The sequence below is a fragment of the Pinus tabuliformis genome, chromosome 4_2 (assembly GCF_031772625.1).
Source record: "Pinus tabuliformis cultivar Carrire ecotype Pingquan chromosome 4_2, CPIR1, whole genome shotgun sequence".
NCBI classification, from domain to species: domain Eukaryota; kingdom Viridiplantae; phylum Streptophyta; class Pinopsida; order Pinales; family Pinaceae; genus Pinus; species Pinus tabuliformis.
Window position 1 is genome coordinate 51,095,132 of NC_142304.1, and position 26,384 is coordinate 51,121,515.

At 38.2% G+C, this 26,384-nt stretch overlaps 1 pseudogene; it reads left to right on the forward strand.

The window, feature by feature from the left end:
* The first annotated feature begins 531 nt into the window (after positions 1-531).
* LOC149168239 (uncharacterized) overlaps positions 532-26,384 on the forward strand; it is a 112,234-nt pseudogene continuing 86,381 nt past the window's right edge.

Consider the following 26,384-nt stretch of genomic DNA (forward strand, 5'->3'; position numbering starts at 1 on the left):
TCACTCTATCTCTGTATCTAAGGCTCAATGCTCAATTCCGCCGCCCCCTCCTACTACTGCCACTATCCCCCCTTCCCTTACCCATGATCGCTCCCTGTCCCCACCTCGCCCCAATGTGCCTCTTTCTGGATCAAATCCGCCTCACCATTATTCACTCCGGCCCCGTCCCTCTCAATCTGTATCTGAGGGTACCTCGGGGTTGTGCATTATTCCCCCTGAACCTGGTCACACCTCATCCAGGGGTCGAAAATCCAATTTGAATAAAGCCATTCGGCGTGCTGGGGCTGAAGTTGCTTCGGGACGTCAATCCACCATTGTCGGGGCCCTTAGAGCTACAAACCCCCCTCGGAGGGTTCCCCCATGAAGTGTCTCTCATTCAACTGCAGGGGTCTAGCTAGCACCCCGAAAAAGCTAGCCCTAAAACGACTTTTTCAGGTCGAAAATCCTGACATCATCCTCCTTCAAGAAACCCTGGGTTCTGCTGAAGCCATATCTCTTGCCTTGAAATCGATTGCGCCAAAGTGGCAATACATGGGGTTGGATGCTATGGGCCGTTCAGGTGGTCTGGCCATTGGGCTCAACCCTCTTTCCATCAGATTGGACTCCTCATGGGGCGGACCAGGATTTTTGGGTGCTGACATTTTTTCAAAAGACCTTGGGATGCCACTGCGCATCATCAATATTTATGGTCCTTGTCAGCAGAGGGAAGGATTCTGGCGCACCCTCCTTAATCGTTCTTTGCTGCAAGAGGAAAACCTGATCATTGGAGGCGACCTAAACTTCTCCTTGGGATATGGTGAATCTTGGGGCTCATCTGCTCAATCAGATCCCATTTCAGACTTCATGAGGAATCTGCTTGAACAGCACGATCTCATCGACATCCCTATGCATCACCCTCTTCCCACATGGAGGAACCGAAGGATCGGATCAGCAGCCTTGGCTCGTCGACTTGATCGTTATCTGATCAAGGGACCGTTGCTCCGCAATCTCCATCACTATAAACAGTGGGTAAGTTCGGGGGGAATCTCGGATCACTCTCCCATCCTGATGGAAATTCTGGGCCCTCACCCTAAACCAAAAGCTCCTTTTAAATTCAACCATCATTGGTTACAGGACCCTGGTTTCTCTAAGCTGGTCACTGATTTTTGGGCAGCTCACCCTATTGACAGAGAACCCTCTTTGGCCAGGGGATTTGTAAAAAATTTGTCGGAACTCAAGCATATTGTGATTGAATGGGCCAAGAGGAAAAAGGCAAGGGAAGATGAACTGCTCACCACGATAGAAGCAGACATACACGCCCTGTTGGATGAACAAAACTTGGGCTTTATCTCTGTGGAAAGCAAGCATAGGCTGGTTGATCTAGAAGAGCAGAAGTCTAGCATTCTCAGACTCAGAGAAGAATCGATCAGGCTGAGAAGTAGAGCTACTTGGCTCAAGGCTGGGGATGAAAATTCCAGATTCTTCCATAATTTTGCAAATGGGAGGAGGGTTGCAAATACCATCTGGAACCTTCCCTATCCGGATGGGGGTCTGGCAGACTCTTTCAACAAGCTCTCTAGCATGGGTACCTCCTATTTCAAAGGCATCTTCAAATGCCCTGAGGGCTCCAACCTGGCTGAAATCTTCCGTGTCGCTTCCCATTTCCCGAGGTTCGTAAACAATGAAGACTTGGAGGATCTAAATGCTCCTGTCACCATGATTGAATTGGAGAACACCATTAAATGGTTTCAGAAGGAAAAGAGCCCGGGCCCTGATGGATGGACCATTGAATTCTATCTGGCCTTTTTTGACATCTTGGGTGAGGACATATTAAGGGTGGTAGAGGAAAGCAGAACCTCAGGTCAGATCTATCATGCTATAAATTCTACCTTCATTGCGCTTATTCCCAAGTCCGACTCGCCATCATCCTTTGCTGATTTTCGTCCCATTTCGCTATGCAATGTACTCTACAAGATCATATCCAAGATCATAGCCAACAGGATCAGACCCATCCTTTCCAATCACATTGCTCCTCAGCAATTTGCTTTCTTGGAAAACAGGCAGATTCATGAAGCCATTGGCTCTGCCCAGGAAGCCATTCACTCTATCTGGACCAAGCACCTCAAGAGTATTCTTCTCAAAATCGATCTCTCAAAGGCTTTCGATAGAGTCAGCTGGCTTTACATCAAAATGATTCTCATTCACCTGGGCTTTCCACATCAGCTTATCACTTGGATTATGGCATGCATTACCTCTCCTACTTATAGTATTCTGATAAATGGTGCTGCATCCCATTTCTTCCACTCTGAAAGGGGACTTCGTCAAGGATGTCCCCTTTCCCCCCTCTTGTTCCTATTGGTTACAGAAGCGCTCAGTCGTCTCATCATTGATGCAAAGAGGGAAGGAACTATCCGGGGCCTAAAGATCTCAGAAGCTTGCTTCCTAACTCACCTTCTATTCGTGGACGATGTCCTTATACTTCTCGATGGAAGTATTCAGGATACCTCATCTTTCAACAGAATCCTTAATCTTTTTTCACATGCCACGGGCATGGTGGTCAACCATGAGAAGTCTTCCATCACTATGGTTGGTACATCTGTAGCTGAATCACAATCGGCTATGCAGGCTTTTCCATTTATCACACAACCTCTGGATCGAGGTCTTAAATACCTTGGATATTGGCTAAAGCCTACAAACCAAAAAATTGCCGACTGGGTATGGCTTGTCACCAAGATTGAAAAGAAAATAACTTGTTGGTACTTCAGATACCTATCCAGAGCTGGCAGATTAACTCTGATCAAATCTGTGCTGGAAGCAACTCCTGTTTTTTGGATGGCTTTAGCATGGATTCCCCGAAAAATTCTCTCAAAGATTCAGAGACTCTGCAACAGATATTTGTGGGCTGGAAAGGAAGAGAAGCGCACCTTTGCTTGGATCTCCTGGAGTAAGATTTCCCTCCCTAAGAAGTGGGGGGGCTGGGGATTAAAGGACCTGGCATCCTTTGCAAAAGCCCTCGCTGCTAAAATGGGTTGGGCATTGCTGACTTCCCACAGTTTATGGACAGAGATTGTATACCATAAGTACATCTGGCCTCTCGACATCATCGATTGGGCCAGACTCCCAAGCTGGAACATAACGGGCATCTCTTCCATTTGGAAAGCCCTCCTACACTCCCTCCCCCTCCTCAGGAGCAACATCATATGGCGCATAAAAAGTGGGAACAGAGCACGCATCGGAATGGATCCATGGAGTGGATGCGGAGGAAGACACAGACTTCACTCAGACCTGATTGCCCTCCTAAACTCCCGTGGCATTAGAGTGCTTGCGCAGATCGCTGACCCTGAGGGCTCGGACATATTGCATCAGGCTTGGAAATCTGGCACACAGTTAGACATCCCGATCAGATGGCACGAACCATGGAAAGCATACTGTGACGCCCTCTCAGAATCCCATATCAGAATTGTGGATGGACCGGATGAACTCATCTGGCAGATTGCTGATAGTGGGATTTACTCTCCTCGTGAGGGATACAAAGTCATTATTTCTCACAGAAAGCCGGAGGTGCTTGATAGATGGTGGCACCAGATTTGGAAGCTTAATGCATCGCCCAGGTCTAAGTTATTTACTTGGTGTGTCCTTCGCAACCGCATCCCCACTGACGAACACCTCAAGCGCAGGGCGGTATCCGGTCCTTCGCGTTGTGTGCTGTGCAAAGCAGACACAGAGACCACCGAACACCTATTTTTAAGATGCCCCATTGTAAATCAATTATGGCATCATATCAAACATCACATACAGTTTTCGGGCGATTGGTCTGGTACAGACCTTATCAACGCGTGGATGGATTGGGGGAACAGACACAGTGGTTCGAAATCTGTAAACCTTTCGATCATAGTAAATTGGTCTATATGGAAGACTAGGAACAGAATGATATTCGATGGATGGGAGCCTACATGGTCTCTCGTTGAAGCTGGTATCATTACAGCATATAACGAACTACCGAATCCCCCTCCCCCAAAACAGCGACGGCCGACCCCTCCTCCCAATATCGACATGAGCTCACCTTGGGCTTTCTTCGATGGGGCTGCAAACGAACATGGCTGTGGAGGGGGCATCATTATACACAAATCATTGAGGCACTTCTATCACATCAAAGTAGGACTGGGGGCTGGCACAAACAATTACTCTGAGCTCATATCTCTCCGCCACTTACTTCATTTTGCACTCAGCCATCATTGCACCAGCATCAACATCTATGGAGATTCTCAGATTGTCGTTAATTGGGTCAATAGAGTTACTACATGTCACTCACACACTCTAAATATACTGCTTGATGAAGTCTTTATACTAATGGAGGCTTTTAACTCATTTCACATATCTCATATATACAGAGAACATAACTAGACTGCTGACAAGCTTTCCAAGGAGGCCGCGGTGATGGAAAATGGCTTATGGGAAATCACTGAATCTTTGGAACAGCAGGAGCAGAAATACCACCATCGGCCATATATAGACCCGTCATATCCCACTGCGGGTCTACAAGCGACTTAACAATCAGTCTTTTTTGTTATTTGACTCCACAATATGATATATATGTAAATAGATCGAGGTTTGCCTTAAATGGCACCATTTTTGCACAATTTTTGTAAATGTAACAGACAGATATACAGCACTGATCTGCAAATATCTTGAAAATGCACTGAACAGTTTGGCATATGCGACAAAGCATCTACATATGTAATCTTTCATATTTATAATGAAATATTACGGATTTTTCCAGTGGAAAAAAAGTGCAATATGGTGTTGGCAGCAAGTATCTAGCATCAAGCGTAAGCTTGCTACATGGTGCTTGACTAATACAAAGATAGTCCAATCATCTGATGGAACTCCAAGAACTTGTGGATGTATACTTTGAATGCATCCACGACGATGCATGAAAAGATGGCTGATGCGTTCTTCAGTCCAAACGACATAATAGTGTATTGAAAGCAGCCCCATTCTGTTTCAAAGGTCATTTTTCTCTTGTCTTCCGGCGCGATCTTGATCTGATGGTACCCTGAGAACCCATCCATGAATGAGTATGATTCCTGTCCGCCAAAATTCTTGAGTACTTCATCTGTGAACGGTGTCAGCAATGGATCGTGTACATAGGCGTCGTTCAGCTTGCTAAGGTCCACACATATTCTTATTTCGCCCTTTTGCTTTTTCTCCTACATGAAAATAGGACTCATCTAGTCGGATTCTTCCACTGGATCAATAACTCCAGCTGCAAGCATTTTGTCTAATTCTTCATGGACCTTTTCCTTATATTCTAGATTCATGCGGTAAGACCGCTGCTTAACTGGCTTTGCGTCGGGTTTCAGGGTGATCTTCATCATTCCTAAGTTGCCAACGATCCATTTTAATTCCGTAATTTTGGTCGGGAACAAATCTTGGTACTCGCGGAGTAACTCAGCGACCTTATCCACCATGGAATCATCCCAATAGTCCCCAAGCATTGCGCACTTTGGCTTTGCCTCCATTCCAATGTTTACCTGCTTTGTTTTTAGCGGAGCAGTGATGTTGGGATCATCAATTGATGGTCCTTGAACCTCGCGACAGCCTTCCGTTTCTGGAATGTTGGTACTTCATGGGTCCTCATCATCCTCCTCAACATTTACATTGTAACGTTCTAGCATGCAGCTCAGCTGTGTCGCCCATTCTGGCTGGAGTACTTCCATGGGCTCCATGGGTGTTTTGAAGATAGTTGTTTTTACTGACTTTAGTGCATCGTCAACAGTATCCAACCAATGATCTTCAAACATGAAAGTTAACAGAAATCCCTCACACAATATATCCCATTCATTCGTACCATGGTGGAGCTCTGTCTCAGTATACCAGTTCACAAGTATGACATCCAGGGTATGATAGAACAAATGTACCCATTCAGGCTGTGGATCTTCCCTGTAGACCTTGGTCCATTTCGCGAGGTGTACATGGATCATCCTGTCCATCATACTTGTCTACTAGCCACATCTATGACTTCCCAAATTGTAGGCGCATCATCCTTCTGCATTCGTGCCAATCTTCAATACTTCTCTGATGCGTAACCCACCACCTTGCGGGCGTTGTGTGCAGTGCCCATTTCAGAACATCGAACCATTGCTGTTCCGGTATTGTGCTTTCAAATTTGTTCAGTAATTCATCCACCACTGTCAACCCACAGTACCTAGGTAGATCCCTTATCTCCGTTTTCATGCAGCACAATGATCTAACCATCATGTTGCAATTGAGCATGGTTACCTCGTGTAACAGGTTTTGCCATCATTCTATTTCTTCATCTGAATACGAAGTACAAGAGCTTTCACGCTCCCACAAAATCATACCATTTGCTATTGGATTCACCCAATCTTGTTCTCACGCGGTTATATTATAAATACAATCGAGATTGTCATCACTATCATCGTCACACACCGGTTTAGTGTATCGCACTCCTTCGACAGGATATAGCGGTACTACTACGCGTAGTGACTTTTTCTCAAAAATCATTTTTTGCTTCTTTAGATTTATGGCTCCATTCATATCAGTGACCCAATCTATGCCCAATAGCACGAGATAAGGATTGCTATCATCGACAATATCTATCACTTCTAAATCCGCCAGCGCGCTCACACCTTCAATATCCACCATTACCCCTTGCAATCTTCCCCTGGGTAAGATCTTATGTTGGTTTGTCATTCGCAATTGAATTGAATAGGATACCATTGTAGCATAGGTCTGCCCATGCGTTCCCATGTTTGTTTCGGCAGTACATGTGCGTCCAATCCGAGATCCAGAATTACCAGATCCATTTCGTACTCTCTGATTTGCGTAGTCAATCTCATTTCCCTTCCCGTTTGCAATGCATGATTTCCAAGTTTCCGAACTACGCGCGGTTCCCTTGACCCTGCGCACCTAGTGATAAGTTCCTACAGTATTTTTATAGCCTTGTTGTCGCACAATAGTTTCATGCATGTCTCCAGAAAGGTAGTGAGCATTGAAGGATCCATCTCTGGTTCTAGTTGATCCTTACTAGCTGAAGTGGATGCCTCTGTGAAGCTCTTCTTAGCTTCCATGAATGTCTCCTTCACGCGCTCCATATCAAATTCAGGTTCCTTTGTAGGAGCCTTGTGAACCCAAGCACTTTCTTTTGGCTGCTTATCTTTGTCATCTCTGGTTGTGATACGGCTTCTGAGCACTATGTTTACAATCGGGTCCTCTTCGCGTGGCTCAGATCCCATCATTTGCAAATTCTGAGTCGGGGGAGGCTGGAGTACCCCTTTCTCACACAGCCTCGCTATCAGTCTAGGGAAGTCTTCTACCTCATGATCAAACTAAGTACAGTATAAACATGATGTTCTCGTCGAAATCATCCAATCATGGGCATAGTGTCCTGGCCCTCTGCAATTGTAACAAATTGGTTGTCCACGACCCCTTCCTAGTCCCATTCCACCTCGACCTTGTCCGTTCCCCTGAAATCCAGCATGCGCCATTCCTGGACATGGATCGAGGGCTCGCATTTCGATATGCACTCTATAGGCAAGGGTCTATTCCATCATTAGCTCGTATCTTCTCTAGGTGCGCTCATCATGGCCTATCGACCTACAGAAATTACAAAACAATTGTTGGGACATCTGCGTATACTTTTGCAATAGATGACAATTATCTTTAGCGTGTTTTCCTCCTATATGACAGATCACACACCACAATGCTGGCACCACACTCGGTCCTACTTGTGCCTCCGGTCTTAACGACATTGGCCCTCCTCCCACCAAGTAATTCACGAAAACTGGATAGTGGTCTTTGTCATGCCCCTAGCCTTTGCATTTTATGCACCATACCTCCTCGCATGCCTCTGGCTGAGATGTCTTGTCCTGTTTCAAACTCTGCATCTCTAGACACAAATTTTGCAGTTGCGGGTGGATTTTTTGGACTCCCAGACAAGGATCTTGTATAGGGGTCTCGTGCAATCTCATTGCAATCTCCAAAGCTTCGGCCTAGGTGGATATATTTTATTGTGACTGCGTCGTCCTTAAATGCGGTGTTAGTGACGCTAGAAACCATGCACGGTGCTGCCCATCTGTCAAGGTCATGTGGGCTTCGTGAATCATACTCTTTAGTCTCTAATCCATATCCCATTGGGTCTCGCCTGGAAGCATCGTGATTTCCTTAAACCTGATAATCAATTGTGTCTCTAACTTTGGTCTGCTAAATTCCCTGTTTCGCGCGTCGTGGATCTCTATGATTCCTGTGTTTCAATGGTCATTAGAATGCTTAATGTACCACATTAGTGCACGATCTTGCAATGCACTTACCAGTGTAGCCTTCTTTATATTGTCATCCACGACTCTTTGTGCTTCTAATATCGCCCTTACTACGAACCAAAATTGGTCTGGATCTTTGTTCCCTAGCCCTCTGAATACCGATAGTTTGATCGTGCTCACCATATTGAACTGTGGAGGTGGCAGACGTGGGGTGGGCAAAGATGGAGGTGAAGATGGTGAGATTGGTGGCAGTGTAGGTGGAGGTGGTAAGCACGGAATTCGTTGCCTTATCAGACTAATCGCACTTCTTGGAGAAACTTTCACGAGCTCCTGCTCACTCTCCTGTGAGGGTGAAATTAACGGACTAGTTTCTAATTCTTCACTATTTCTGTTTCTGTAGATCTTCCCACTTCGCGTAGTCCCAAACATTAATTTATTCACACAACCCGCTTTTCACACAATAGCATTTTAATCCAAGTATTCAAATATTTAATGTACTTACCTTGCGGTCTCTTGAGGAAATGACGTTCCACCTCACTGTAGCTGAATGTCATGTGTACCGTGAACTCAGTGATAAATCCCCCTATGATTTGATCGAGCCAATGGTCCACAGCTCACACAATCTTATTTTTTGACGCTTCTAGTCTGCACACTAATTCCAGAGTCCATAGGATTGGTTTGTCAAGCCTACACCTTCCCTGACAGTCTACTAGATTTGCGATCCACTCATACATCTCAAAGGGAAAGGATCCAAAGAAAATTTCATGGATTTCCATATATAAGTAGCACTCCAACCATTGTTCCTTAGATACTCATGGATTCCTATTTTCCTGCGCTGCGAACTTGTGAATCTTCTTTTCCAACCACCCTTCAATTTCTTTCTTTGTTGGATTCTAGTGACATGACATCGGACATCCCTTATGCAGATCTCAGTCCCGACAACAAAACCATTTGTTGGCTTCTAGGGGTCTGACCTAGGTTCAGAGGTGATTCAACCAAACAAATCCCGATACTACTGGCCCTTTCAGCAATAGTCCGCGGAGCACGGACTGAGGTCTCACTTGAAGTAGTATGGGAGAGTGCTAGAACTAGGTTTCTGTACCCTAGAGATGTCTGATGATTTCCAGTGGTTCGCAGTTTGACCCTGTGCGCACGTCGCTATGCGCACCTATCAGTACCTCGCAGCCTGCGATGCTGCCCTCGCACAGCCCTATTCGAGCCTGAACAGTGTTATTACCCAAATCCTCACTATCAACCCGATATTAGTTGATCAAAGTAGATATATGTACGTGGTTAGTTATACTTAACAATGTTCAACATTTATATAAGTGCACGCAATAAATCAAATAGTATAATTGCAGAAGATATCAACCATATAATAATTCAAAATAGATCCACAAGATTTGGAATCAAACTTCTCTTTATTATCTCCTTCTCTTGTTATAGACTCGATTCTACCCTACGCACTTAGTTACAAGGGTCCGTGCTCTCGATTGAAGATGCTACTAGGCCTCTGTGCACTATGCTGCAGAGCCTCTTCCTACTACTACAACCCGAGACACTTAGATTCTTACTCTATGCTTGCTATCTTACAGATTCCATCCACTGGTTAACTCTCCTCTTTACAACTTAGAGCCTCGCTCTATTTATACAATCCCATGGTCCGTAGACCATGGGTAGGCCGACACTACATTCAAAACTTAGGGAAGACAACCCTATGACTCTAACATACAATTTGCGCTCCGCGCCCGTAATTCGCAGAATTTTTACAATAATAACAACTCAAGACTTGGGCTTTAAGCCCCAAAACATGTTGTGGGGGGATTCTATGCCCAACACTCTGGTCCTTTCTTCTTTGAAGGCGTTTTGGATAAAACTAATGATAAGAATCAAAATTGGATTGGAAGTTTGAATAGCAGAGAGGAGTCAAGTTTTGGAGGGAAGAACAGAGGAAATAGGCTAAAAAGAATAAGAAAATAGTGTCATTGGCGGGTAGAAAGAGTTGAATTTTTAGTCTAGCAAACCTGTAACAAATCAATAATACTAATAGTGCATGAATTCAGTAACCTGTTAACCTGTGAAAGGGAGGTTTATATAATTAATTTGGGTTTTCCATTGAAGGTGACACAGACTCGTTAAATTAACGGCTAAACAATTAATTGCTTAACGAGTTAATTCGGGAGGGAACAATTATAATTAAATGGAGTTAATGGGTGAATGAGGTGGTGGAAAGTAAGTGGTGGGAGCACAACAAGGAGGAGAGTGGTATTAGAAGTGAGGGAAATAGCTTTTTCGAGGGAGGGGATTGTTTATCAATTTTGCCCAAGCAGGGTCGGAAAGCTCTAGCGTTGACATGTAGGGGAGGGTGCGGTTTTGTATACTGCCCATTTCGGACCCCACCCCCCTGACGGTAAAGCTTGGATGGTGAGGAGGGGCCGAAATGTCATCTAGGCCATCAGATATTGGGAGATGAGCAGGGATGGAGTGAGAGGTGTTAGAGGGTTAACTCATGACGTGACAGTTTTATCTTGGTGGGGTCGAGAATTAATTTAGTGAATGATAGGGAATATTTGTAATGTATGAGGGGGTAATCGATTTAGGAGTAAGTGATTAATACATCAAGGTATGAGCAGAGGGATGATTTGGGGTTTAAAACTTAGGAATAGGGATTAATACCAAAATTAATTGATATATAAAACCTTCAGAGAAAAACCTTTACTCGTGTTTACTAGCAGCCTGTGCATTTATAAAAATATGAAATGAAGCCATTATTTTCTTTTTGCTTCCCTAACATTTTATTTCTCTTTTTCCTTCTTTAATTAGGGTAGCTAACACCTAACATTTTATTGATATGTATGCCTATAAAACATTAAATTGGCCTAACATTTTGACTTTTCTTTCTTTTTCATCCATATCCTATATTAACATTTTAAAATTATTTTTGACTAATATACTAACTCATCAAAACCAAATAATGTTACAACAGGATGTAGCCAACTCATTCCTTCACATAATTGGGGCAAGAGCATGGTTATTGCCTTATACAAACATGTTCCAATGGGTGGTTGAGAATTTGGATATTTTTGGGAGACATATTCAAACCAAAAGGGGAATAGTGATTGGTTCTTTCACCAGTAAGGATATCCAGAGCATGTATCACTTGCCAAATCCTCAATGTATATATAATAAGGAATACGCTGAGGCCTTTATAAAGGAGCACAGACATCTGTCAGTACCAGTAAGGTAATAGAGAAAAGATCCAAACAAGCATAAAGCTGAAGAATCCAGTAAGTATTCACTCGATTCCCTTGCTTTCTCTTTTTCCCAAGTCTAAGCCATGCTATTTCATTTGTATGCACTACCTAACGTGTCAGAGTTCCTGGATGACTAAGTGCCTTTAATCAATGGTGCTTCTGTGGGTTTTATATTTTATTGGGCTACCATTATTTATGATAGATTGTCCATCCATATTTTATATTTTCGGCGTGCTAGAAGTATTTTCAAATATAAGCTTCCTCCTTTTTAAATGTCTACTTATGTTATGGATTCTCTGTGTTTTTATATGGAATTTACTTCCATGGGTTGGAAATGGACCATTCAGGACCCAAAACCTATTCACATTTATCATGACATATTATGGGAAACCAAATACTTCGATGACTTATACCATTTTTTTCATAAAGTAATGATTCTGATATATGAGGTCATTTTTTAATCTCGGCCACCTACAATATCTCAAGAAGCTATGGATGATATTTAAAATGTTGGAAATTGGTTTGGTGAATAATTATTCACTTATATCAGAGTTTGGGGAAGCCTTTCTCACCCTCATCTTTTACCTTTGTTTATCCTAGATAAGTTAGTGAGGAGGGTGGTAGCCTATAAGACTGTGGGCTATGGTATTACTAAAGTGTTGAAAGAGTAAAAAAAAGGGCATGGTCTATATTTCCTATGAGATTTAGCATATATGAATTAGATAATTACCATAAAGATAAAAAAGAAATCCTAACTATTCAAGCCCTCAAATTTCTGACTATTCCTACCAGGCAGTATGATCCAAGTTCAATTGTAAAAGAATTTACTTCTTCCTAGGGGGTTATATAGTTCATTCATGAGGAAGATAAGTTAGTTGGCATGTTTGTAAAATCTTCCTCCTATGAAAAAATGCTTCAAAAATTAGAAGACCAATTAATAATGGAAGAAAAAACTCAGTTTACTCAGTATAGAACTTCTAGGATAGCCTCTCTTCCACAAGATTTTCTACAGCTACCACTTGAAATATTATCTGTCTCCACTATTCAGTGTAGTACTTCCTCACAGCTAGTGATTCCTCCTAAGGGCTGGAAGGAGGTCATCATAGTACCTTCTACATCCTAGGTAGAAGAATTTATTTTTAATCCTAACTTGAATGAGGCCTGGAATGAGTTTCATATGAATATTAATCCAAATACCAAGGGTCAAACCATAGTCACTCAAATTACAACTTCCTCACATCAGGTCAGGATACTCCTAAGAGTACTAAACATTATACAGGGTTAGGAGAAGTTACAAATAAATCTTCTATTCATGAGCAGAAATATTTCAAAATTATTCCATCTTTTCCTTCTGTCGAGGTCACTCTCAATCTCAAAGAAATTACTCCTTTAGATACCTTCTACAGTCCTCAGCATAAGGTTGTAGTCAAAAAGGGAAGAAAGAGGAGAAAAATTGATCAATCTCAGGCATTGGTACCTGGAAACATTTTCCTTTCAATTTCTATGGAAAGGTTCTCCTGCTGCACCAATAGAAGAATTAGAAAATTTGACTTAGTTCACAAGAGCTTATGCTTTAGATACAATAGATAAAGTAGTAGAAATTCAAGGACTTATAAAGGAGAAGGAAGAAAATATCATCTCAATGGAACAAACATTCAACGCGGAAAATAAAAATATTACTGAATAGTGGGAGAATGAATTAGAAGAATTATAGAAAAATTTTAATGCATTGAAATTACAGCATGATACGAAGACAAAGAGATTAGATAACCATATTGAAGATATGCAGACAATTTTTTAACAATTTTGTGTCGATCCTTAGCTGGTAGAGCTTAAACAAGAAACCGAAGAGTTGATTTCTCTGCTCAGGCATCAACAAATTATATTTTTCAATAAGCTTGTGTTAATTCAGGACTAATGTAAAATAGGTCATTCTCTTGTTGGTCAATTGTCTAAAATGGTGAATTATTTTGATAAATTCAATGAGAAATTAACTGATTTCTTGAGCTCGCAAGCAAGTACAAAAGGAAGAAAAGAAAATCTGCCCAAAATTAGTGAGGCTCAAAATATAATCATTTTTTGAGAATGGGATATTAGAATGAAAAAATTTGAGGCTGCAGTGAATGAGGTTTGAGAGATTTCAAATAATATCATTGAATCAATCAACAATATTTTTTTACAAGAAAGTTTAGTTTCTAACTGCTTGGACAATTCACTTCTAGATGCGAAGACATAATTGAAAAATTGGTTGGAGAATAGTACAACAATGGTTGAAAGAATTGAGTAGTTATCCAGGATTGACCTTGAGCATCATTAGCAGTTTCTCGTGAAGCCTCATAGCCAATGGTTCATACTTAGGTGCTTATCAAATGTTACCATGGAAATGTTGTCATCGTTGAAGAATGCTATTTTTACTAGCCAGATAAGATTTAAGCCTAAGCATCCTTGTGAGCTCACTAGTTTGCTGGATGTTTACATGATGCGACAACTCACCATTCGGAAAGCTTCACCCTAGACTCAAGATTTTTATAACAATTTCGTTATTAGTCCTTCATCATTTATTTCTATTGAGAAATTAATGGAGGGGTATTTTTAATCTTATTTTTACTTTGACTATAAATTTCCCTCTCTGAGAGAGGGGTAGGGGTTCTGAATTTTGAGAAGAAATGAATTAAATTGCACTTTTTTATTTAATTTATTCTTAATATAAATCTAGACCACTAGCAGTTCCATAATGAGCATATTTTCAGTCTCACGGCTACTATTATCCATTATTTCTATTTCTTTGGTTTGAAAGGAATTGTTTATTGATATTGTTCACATATACGTATTTTTGTCAGTCATTCATGATCACTTCTGATATGTTTGAATGACATTTAATTCATATAGTGAATAATGAAATACTTATCATATGTGATGTTTTATTTAAATTAATTTAATTAACTACTTAACTAAATTTTCCTTTGAGTGAATTAATATCGTAATCTCATAATAATCTATATTATTGTGTTTATTATGACATATTTTTAGCACGTTATTTCATCTTACCCAGGTATTATAATAGTTTATAGTAATTTATAATTAATTTGTTAGAATATATTACTTATGACCACTTATCATCATCATTCATTGTAGGAATTTGCAAGGTAAGTTCCTCAGATATAACACCAAAGGACATCGCTCACAAATAGATCACAGATCAATACACCAGTATTCTTAACGTGGTTAAAACCCTCAAAGAGGGAAAAAGTCCACGGCCTCAACCAATGCGGCCACTTTAGGCAATTTATTAATGTAAAGGAAAGAAAATTTACATAAGCTTCTCTCATGAACGGTCACCCTAAAAATGACCCTCCATGCTCTTTAATTTGAGATCATGGACCAATCGGGTGTTAACCCATAGATCAAGTGTCAGTAATAGCGAGGAGAGAATGAACCATTAGATCACTTCATGTCTAGAACATATCGTGACCATCGGATTGTATGTTACAAAAGTACATAGTAAAAAAACACACTTTACCTAACTCTACACTAGACCAAGTTATACTTAACTATTTCCTATGTGTCGGAATATCTTGACATCCCCCCTTAAAAACAACTTGGGATAGGATTGAAGGATGTACAAATATGACAGAAATAGGAGAAGGAAGGAGGCATTAGCGCCTATCCCCCCTTAGTGATAACTTCCTGAACTCCAACCATAAATCGAAGTTTAGTAAATTACGCCTTTGTGAGAGCCTTTGTAAAGATGTCTGCAACTTGATCATGTGTTGAATAGTATTGCACTTCAAGAACACGATCATGAATGAGATTTCTGATGAAGTGCATGTGTAGTTCAATGTGTTTGTTGTGCTGATGTTGGACTAGATCTTTGCATAGTTGAATGGCACTTTGATTATCACACCAAAGTGTAGTCAAATGTTGCTGCTGAAACCCAAACTCTGATAGGATCTGACGAAGCCATAGGGCTTCCTTACTAGCTTCTATGACACCATGATACTCTGCTTGTGCTGAAGAAAGAGAAATGACACTTTATTTCTTGCAAGCCCATGTAATAGGTCCAGAACCAAGAGTGAAGACATAACCTGTAGTAGACTTATGATCATCAGGGTCACCAGCCTAATCAGAATCAGTGAAACCAACGAATAGAGGAGATGCTTCTACATTGTAATGAATCCCAAATTGAATTGTACCTAAAACATAACAAAGTATTCTTTTAGATGCTTTCTAATGACTTCTATGTGGGTTTTGCATAAATCGAGCAATAAGGCCAACAACAAAGGAAAGGTTAGGACAAGTATGGGTCAAATACAAAAGTTTTCCTACAAGCTGACGATATAAGGTAGCATCAACTTTAGGGGAAGTACAAGTGATTGAAATTTTGGCTCTAGATGGAAAGGGAGAAGGGGATGGCTTAAAGTCTTCCATGTGAAAGTGGCGTAGAAGATCACAAGCATACTTAGACTGGGAAAGGGAAATACCTTCCTTGGTTTGCAAGACTTAAAGACCAAGAAAATAATGCAAGTGTCCTAAGTCTATCATTTCAAACTGCTTTTTAAGGCTGGACATCACATGGCTTATAAGGTTGGATTCACTACCAGTAAGGATAATATCATCAACATAAAGAACAAGAATGATAAGAGACTTACCCACTTTCTTGGTGTAGACAGTATTGTCAGAATGACACCTAGAAAAGCTAGTATCTAAAAGAAAGCTATCCATTTTGGCAGATCAGGCCCAAGGGGCTTGCTCGAGACCATAAAGGGATTTTTTAAGCCAACATACAAGGTTGGAGTATGTTTGTATAAATACAGGAGGTTGTTCCATATAGATTTCTTCATGCAAGTCCCCATGCAAGAAGGCAGATTTAACATCCATCTGATGGACTTCCCATTTGAAAGAGGCAACAAGGGAAAGAACACGACAAATAGAGTTCATTTTGGCAATAGGAGAGAAGGTTTTAGTAGAGTCAATGGCTTCAACTTGTGAAAATCCCTTAGCAACAAGACAAGCTTTATGTTTATCAATTTTTCCATCTGGTACAAACTTGGTTCTGTAAACCCATTTGCATCTAACAAGTTTTTGTCCCTTTGGAAGAGGAACAAGATCCCATCTATCATTTTCCAATAATGAAAGATATTATTCATTCATATTTGTGTCCCAATATGGATGACCTGAAGCTTCGGCAAAGGTGTCAAGATCATAAATTGTTGAAGCTTGAGCCAGTAAAGAAGAGGCTCTATCAAACTAAGAACATGTGTGATGTTGATATGTAGGATCACCTGCAAGGGCACCTGCTGCATCCCGAGTAGTGGAGACCCATTTTGGAAGTTGAGGAGCTGAAGGAGAATCCTGAGAAGGTGGGGGAGGATTCTCATCCACGTTGTCATCATCTGAAGAAGAAATATTTTCAGAAATAGAAGGGATAGAGAGAGGTGGCACATTCGCTGAACTAGGCTTGTAGGCTAATATATTTTCAACAAACTTTACATCCCTTCTAATGCTAACATTTTTGGATTTAGGTGAAAGAAGTCTATATCCTTTGACATCTTCAGAGTATCCAACAAAAATACATTTTTCACTCTTAGGTTCTAAAGCTTTATGTTTATCATCTAGAATAAGGTCCCATGCTTCACTTCCGAAAACACGAAAGTGACTTAAATTTGGTTTAATTAAGCTCCATGTTTCTTCTAGAGTGATATTCTTTAAAACCTTAGTAGCAGTGCGATTTACTATGTAATTTTCAAAGTTAATTGCTTCTGCCCAAAAATTAAGACTAAGTCCTTTAGATTGAAGCATACAATTAGCCATTTCCTTTAAGGTGTGATTCTTCCTTTCAGCTACAACATTTTGTTGTGGAGTATATGGAACAATATGTTGCATTTGAATTCCATGCTCAGTTCAAAAGTTGATGAATTTGTTGTTAACATATTCTCCACCATTATCAAATCTTAGCTTAATAATTTGATGTCCAGTTTGTTTCTCAACAAAGGGCTTAAAGGAAAAGAACATGTTAAATATTTCACTCTTGAGTTTTAAGAAGTATACCCAAGTGTGTTTGGAGAAATCATCAATGAAAGTTAAGAAATACTTGTAGCCAAATAATGAAACAACTGGAAGTGGACCACATAAATCACTATGCACAAGCTGTAAAGGGGATGAGGCGTTGCAAGAGGCACGTTTTTCAAAACTATCCTGATGATGTTTTCTGAGTACACATCCGAAACAAACACAATCTCTGCAAGATACCATAGGAAGACCTGTCACCATATTTTCTTTGCATAGATTTTGAAGGGAGTGATAGTTTAAGTGACCATATAGCTCATGCCAAAGTTTGCTCACTTCATCATTATGAGCAACAAATACTGGGGGAAGAGTTGATGGCCAAAAGTTGTTAAACTTATACAACCTTGTAGAATCATCAGCAATGCCAGTAGCTAAAATCTGTCTAGGATATATTAGGTCCTTAATTACAACATTGTGAGGTGAAAATTTAGTAGTTTTACCTTCACCTGAATGAGTTATTTGATATACAGATAGAAGGTTGCAAGATAAGGTTGGAACACATAATACATCATTAAATTGACCATTGTCTAGATGAACAGTTCTAGTCCCTACAACACTAAGAGATCTATCATCACCAACATATATATTTTTGGTGTTACAATCATTTATAGAATAAAACATGGGTTTTTTTTTGGCCATGTGATAAGAAGCTCCAGAATCAATGAGCCATCATGAGAATGAGAAGAATAAGATACATTTAGTGCATAACTAGACCGAGATGCTTGCAAACCACATGCAGAAAGTGTTATTCCTGAAGATGAAGTTGAAGTTCAATAGTGCTCCAAATGGATGTTACGCTTCTTCACTGTTGCTTCCAAGGCTTCCATATTCTTAAAGCATTTGGATTCTAAATGGCCATCTCGATTACAAAAGTTGCAATGTCTATCAGTCTTCTTCCCTTTGTTTTTATTTTCCTTATCATTTTGTTGAATTGATTTTTCATTTTGAGACTGAAATTGCTTAGGACCCTTGTTTGGTTTAGGACCATTCTTTTTAGGATACTACTTCTTAGGATTCTTTGAATTTGGTTGTTGTTGGGTGGCTAAGGCTTTCTTAGAATAGTTTCCAAGATTAAGAAGACCAAGATGTAAGAGTTTTTCTTGTTCTCTTATTAAAGAATCACAAAATGCATCAAAAGAGGGCGACTTGTAGTCTTGTCCATGAGAAATAAAGGATTGTATAGTAGAATAGAAGGTGGAAACAAACACAGAGTAGGTTGGTCCCAACTTAGTAAGAATGGAATAAATAAGGCTACCATTTTCTTTCTTAACCTTAACACCTTCCAAGAGAAGTCTAAGGGTCTTGAACTTGGACAAAAAATATTCAATGGAAGAAAACTTATTGGTGTCCAACGTAAGAAACTCATTTTTGAGTTGATGGGCTCTAATTTCATTTTTAATTCCAAAAACTTTAGTGAGATGTTTCATTGCTTCATTAGGGGTATGAAGTTCTGTGATATGGAATCTAATGTCTAGAGAAATTGACATCCCTATCAACCCACATCCTTGATCTTTCCTATTTTCCCATTTGGCTGCCTTATCTTCATCTTTACGTTTAGTTTCTTGGCCTGAGGCTATTCTGTAAAGACCTTTACTTGTAAGTAAATCCACAATGTAGGACCACCATTGGAAGTAGTTGGTGCTGTCAAGAATAACTTGGCATGGAATTTCCATTTTAATAGAAACCAAAGTTGTAGATACTAAAACTAAGTGTTCTAATGGAAATATCTCAAAAAATTAGGTTGATTAAAAAAAACGCCTCTAAAAGTGGCTTCTGGATGAAGAAGTTATGGCTTTTTGAAGAAAAGTTGTTGAAGATGTCGATGAAGTGCGTGAATGTGCGGAAGTGAATGATAAAGTTATATCTAAAAAAAATCTGCCCCCCTTCCAAACTTAATCTAATTAGCTCACTTAAATTTTTTTTTTATGTGACCCACTTTTATAAATAAGTGAAAGTCACTTTTTTATGAGATACCCACTAAATTGTAACTTAAGTAAAAGATAAAGAGACTTCAGAATTAAAAGTGACTCACTTTTTATAATGGATGAGAATACTTTTACATAAGGTAACTTTAAAATATAAGTTACACATGTTTTTCGAAAAAGAAACTGAACAGAAAGAAAGACTTGAACTCAAGACCTCTATTCTCATAAAGTAACTTTGGACCAAGTGAGCTAGTTTAAAATGTTAGTAATTTTTGGAAAATAGTTTTGTCACTGAAGCTTTGTGTTGCGTGCTTAATTGAAAAAACTTTTTTTGCCTACAAAACAGAAAACCACACAACCCAACACAGCCATGCAAAAAAAAACCAAACCTTGTGGCTTGAAGTTAGATTTTGCTAGAAACTAAATTTTTTCCTCAATGTTTCTGATTTTTTGAGATCACACTAAGGCGTGGCAGAAAAGAGCATAAACATGAGAAAAATCCTTCCTCTCTTTTTTTGATTTTCCCAAATCGCACAGAGTCGTGGGGCAAAGAGAATACATATAAATGAAAGGTATAGGTCCGATAATTAAAAAAAAAGAGATAAATAAATCGAAATAAATAGAGAGAAAATAACTAAAACTACAAGTAAACACTGTATACCTCCAGATCTTAAAAATGACGTAGCTAGGGCTACCAGAAAACTTTTCGCATGAAACGAAAGGGGTTCCTCACTGTAATAGATTCTCCTAACACAACAGAGTAGTCCTCTTTTCTTGAAAGTGGTCAGAAACAATAGATCTAGGAAATGATAGTTGGATGCAGTTGTACTGGATTCAGATTTGGATCACCAACAGATGTGACCCTCAAATAGCTCTAATACCATGTAGGATTTACAGGGTAAGTTCCTCAGATAGAACACCAAAATACACTGCTCTCAAACAAATCACAGATCAATACATCAATATTCTTGATGTGGTTAAAACCCTCAAAGAGGGAAACAATCCATGACCTAAGCCAATACGGCTACTTCAGGAAATTTATTAATGTAAAATAAAGAAAATTTACATAAGCTTCTCTCATGAAGGGTCACCCTACAAATGACCCTCCATGCTCTTTAAATAGAGATCATGGACCAATCGGGTGTTAAGCCACGGATTAGGTGTCGACAATACCAAGGAGAGAATGAATCATCAGATCACTTCATGTCTAGAACATATCGTGATTGTTAGATTGTAAGTTACAAAAGTAGATAGTAAAGAAACACACTTTACCTAACTCTACATTAGAACAAGTTATACTTAACTATTTCCTATGTGTCTGAATATACTAACATTCACCCCACTTCATACATTTTTTCTATTAAAGTGTTATTGGTCCCATAATTTTAGTCAGAGCCACTATTCCAAATGGAAAAGGGTTTAATTGGGGCCCTGACCGGGTGGTTTTCCCCAAATGTTGACGATGTCAAATCATCCCATTAACATTTTTGGCACTAGAAGGAGGGCCAAAAAACTATGAATGGCAAGGAGATCACACACTAAACCAAGAGGCCATCCCAAGAGTCAATCCCCTCCAAAATCTCCTTACACTTCTATGTCACATTCAAAATCACCTGATTCTCGATCTGAAGTTATTGAACCATATTTCAAACCTCCTAGCCCTGTTAGAGAATCAACTAATGAATCCTTTATAAATACACTACTTTCAAATCATTTGATCGAAGCTCCTCAACTCCAAACTATCATACAAAAATTCGAACGAATTTTCATCTCTGGCGAACAAATTACTCATCCCAAATCTTCTAAAGGGAGTGTTACTTCTTCACTATAATATACCAGAGTCATTACCAGATCACAAAGTGGGAAACTTGGAGATAAACCATTTGAATTACCATTACCAACACACAGGAAAAAGAAGCATACCTCTGGTGTTGTTTCCTTAGCTAGTGATAACATTACATATTCTCCACCTCATACTCCTACTATTCCTTCTACTTCCTCTCAAATTTATTCACATTCTCCTTTACCATATTCTTACCATCCTTTGAAACTTTCATCCACAAATATATTTTCATCCACTCATATTTATTCTTTACAAACAACTAGTACTACTATCGTTAGTAGTTATGCTTGGGCGACAATATTGATTTTTAATACTTTAAATGACCCTTCATAAAGAACATATACTTTTGGATCTACCTCATTAACCACTAGTCATATTATTAATCCCAGAATGGAAAACGGACCCTGGAACAATCCAGGAGCAGTTGCAATGAATAATCATCTGCATCCTCTCCCAAAACATCCAGAGAAATAATTGCATAAATTGAATCGTGATTATGGAACTCTTGTAGAAGAACATCTACACAACTTTATGTTGGCAATTAATCTTAATGGAGTTTCTGAAGAAGATGTAGTGTGTAGATTATTTCCTTACACATTCGCAGGATCAACAAGGTCTTGGTATTTTTCCCTATTTGTTGGGTCAATTACCGATTGGGAAACATTTGAAGAACAATTCCTTAATAAAGTTATAGATGATAAAACAATAGAAACATTAATTAATGATTTTTCTAATGTTAAAGCGTCTCCTCATGAGAAAATTAATGATTTTAATTCAAGATTTGATAAAATTTTGAATAAAATCCCAATTGCCTCCATACCAGGTGTCGATGTTCAAATATAATGGTACATTATTTCCCTTCCTTCAAATATTGTTATGTTCATTGATAGAGATCAAAATACAGTACTCACCTATAATATGATAGAAGTGTTGGCTATTGAGAAAAGGGTATTATCCCTCGAGAAGAAATTTGTTGTCGAGGAAAGAAAACCATCTATAAATTTCACTTTCAAAGAGGAAAAAAAAAAATAAAGTTTCCAAAGATCCTTACAATCTAGAAGGTTTACAAAAAGTCCTAAAAACTATTTCCAATAAGATGGTATAAGTAAAAAAAAATGTAGCTAAAAGTTCAACAAGAAAACCTTTTAGATCGATGAAAAGAAATCAGGCTGCTCAATCGCAACCACCTATTCAAATATCTACCATTGGTTCAGATGAAGAATAAGAGGAAGAAGGAACACTATCAGTAGCAGAAGAAGAAGAGGAAGAAGAACTAACTAAATAAAATGGCATATGGCATTTTATTCTTACTGCTTTAGAAAATGAATAAGAAGAAGAGGTTCCTCCTATTAGTACTTGAAGAAAAGGACCTGCAGATTCAGTATAGAAGAATAAAAAAATCCCAAATAGCTCATGAAATGAAAAAGGTAGGCTTAAAATGACTTCTAATAAATCTTGAGGGTCTACATCAAGTAATTCTCCTTCTACTTATTCAACATCAAAGACCTTGACAGTGTCAGATACTATTGAATATAACATAGTTGAGGAAATGAAGAAAACCAAGGTTAATATTTCTCTATATGAGGTTAGTAAGTTGAAGCAACAACAAAAAATATTACTTAATGAGTTGAATGCAGTTCTTGCTTCTCCATTACCTTCAACTGTTGTTACCACTAAAACCTCTAAAGGAAAGAATAAGCCTCCACATCCCCCTTATGATAAGCTTGACCTCTCTGATGCAATTTTAATTAGAGATAGAACTAATTCACATACATCTCCTTTGATTTTAACTTTTTAACTTTTTCAACAACTACGTTAATAATTGTCTGGTAGATTCGGGTGCTTCTTCGAACATTATGCCTTACTCAATACGCTTGAAATTAAAAATAAAACCCCATAAATCTATCGTATAAATAGTCCCAACTTGATAGAACAAACTTTAAAGTTATAGGAGAGATGAATGAATTTTTAATTAGACTATCATCTAACTCTAATATGTTTTAGATTATAGATATTTTGGTTGTCAATATCCCTAAACACTGTGGTCTTATTATAAGTAGGGATTGGTATGAAAAGTTACATGGCTACTTTTCTACAGATTACACTCATCTTTGGCTTACCTAAAATGGAAAACCTAATCAGATTAGAATTGATAGGGAGAAACACATGAAATATATTGTGATTGATCTAGATGAAGAAAATGAATCGGTTGCCTTCACTAATAACATCTTGGGAAATTGTTCTTCTAAATATTTCTTCGGTAGTTTTCCTGCAAAATCTTCTCCTTTTCCTGTTGAGTCTGTTACAACACAAATTCAAAATGTTTCACAAAAATACTCATCTAGGTGTGTAAATATTGTAGAATTACCTTTCAATAACTTTGTTGATCATTTCTTTTGGACTCTTTATTTTGATGGATCTAAGCCCAATGATGGTGGAGGAGTTGGTTGCATATTAGTAAGTTTGAATGGAGAAAATACTATGCTTGCATGCAAAAAAGATTTTGAATGTACTAATAATGTGGATGAATACGAAGCACTCATTCAAGGACTACATAAGGCTATTATCTTTGATGTTAAATTTCTCAAAGTGTTTGGTGATTCTAAAGTTGTTGTTAAACAATTAAGAAATAATATCCATTGTGTTTCAAATCACTTAAAACGTTATTAGTGTTTGGTCCAATACTTAACTTCCCACTTCTTGGAATTTAATATATCTCATATCCCTAGAATCCAAAATGCCAACACAGATCTATTAACCAACATTGCTTCTAAAATCATTCCTCTTGATGACTTTAGTCTTGATACGTTCTCCATTGAATTTATTTTTCGACCCTCTATCCCTGATAACATTACTAATTGGAGAGTGTTTAATGAAGATGTTGATATTATTTGTTTTCTGACATCCGAAGGAACATACACATATCATATTATTGATGAGGATGTGGTACGCAAATCATATTGTTGATGAGTATGTGCACGATAAAAATCATAATATTTCCTCTGATGATGAACAAACCGAAAATTCATTGCCAAAATATATGGTTAAATTAGAAGATCAGTATGATTTAAAATATATATTTAAACAACCAACTAATTGCAAGCTCCAAATAACTACTTTAAAATTTGAACTCATCAATTTAGGGTTTGAAGAAAAACCACAAAACATAAATCTAGGAGTTAGACTCTCTCGTGATGAAAGACTTGATTTTATTCATTTACTTAGAAGATACAAAGTTGTATTTTATTGGAGTTATGATGATTTAAAAACTTATGATACTTATATAATTCAACATACAATACCAATGTTACCAGATGTTAAACCTGTACAACAGAAGCTCGGAAAGATTCACCCCAATCTTGACTCAAAGTTTAAAATTGAATTGAATAAATTTCTCAAAGATACAATCATATTCTTGGTTAGACATTCCAAATGGGTATCAAACCTTGTTCAAGTTAGGAAAAAGAATGGGGATATTATAATTTGTATAGATTTCTGAAATTTAAATAGAGCATCTGAGAAAGACAATTTTCCATTGCCTCTTATGAAGAAGATCTTACAATCAGTTGTAGGTTCTGAATAATGTCTTTGTTAGATGGTTTTTCTGGGTATAATCAAATTCTTGTTCATCTTGTAGACAGGTTGAAGATAACCTTCAGAACCAAATGGAGAACATATGCATATTACAAAATTCCCTTTATTCTGATAAATGCAGGAGCAACATTTCAAAGAGCCATGGACATAACTTTTAGAGGTTGTTAAACAAATCAGTAGTTGTCTACTAGGATGATATCACAATCTATTCAACAAGAGAAGTAATCATCTTCATGATCTAAAACAGACTTTTGAAAGATGCATAAAGTTTGGAATATCACTTAATCTAAAGAAATCATTCCTTGCCTTGACTTAAGGAAAGATTTTAGGATTTATTGTTTCAAAAGATGAAATTAATATAGATCCTGAAAGGGTCAAAGCCATTTTTGAGATTCCTTTGCCACATAATAAAAATTCAATGCAATTATTTCTAGGGAAAATTAATTTTGTCAAACGTTTTGTGCGAGACTTTTTGTAAATTGTTATACCACTGCAAAATATGATAAAAAAAGAAGGTAATTTATAAATTGGGATAGACTGAAAGAATGTCTTTTGAATCCATCAAACATGCTATTATTAATGATCCTTCATTATCTTCTCTTGATTATTATAGAGATTTTTTTTATATACTTTTGTCTACGATCACTCATACACATCAGTTTTGGCTCAAAATAATCAAGAACAATTCAAAGCTCATGTTTCCTTCTTCAGTTTAGCATTACAGGTAGTAGAGTTAAATTACTCAGAAATTGGGAAGAAAGTGTTTGTAGTATTCAAATCAATCAAACATTTTAGGCCTTTTTCGCTTAAAGTCACATAAAAAGGTAACTGTACCATTCCCAGATGTTAGACAATTACTAATTCAAAGATAATTAAGAGAAAATAGGGCTAATTGGGTTAAAAATTTATAAGAAAACGACATTGAAATCAAACCTACTAAAATTGTTAGAGGACAAGGTTTTTGCAAATTGGTATTTGATGCATCCGAGAATACATCTAAAGCTGATACAGGTGAAAATATTGAAGCTTTAGAGGCATTCCTTGTCAAAATTGAATCCTAATATGCATATCTCATATTCTATTTAAATAATGGCTATGCATTATTTTAACTTTGTTCTAAAAATAAATGAGCATTGAGACTAAAAGAAAACAAATATCAACTTCTGAATGGTATTTTATTTTGAAAAAATTATGATTTTTTACTGCTTATATTTCTAAAATAATATAAAGATAACGAAAATGTTTTGTAAGAAATGCATGATGAACCAACTAATGGACACTACGGTGGAGATACCACTTCTCAAAAAATCCTCCATGTTGGATACTACTGGGCAACTTTATTCAAGGACGCACATGCATATGTTAGGAAATGCAAAAATTGTCAAACTACTTCAGGGAAAGAAAAGAAGGCAGCCTTACCATTGCAACTGGTGAATATTGA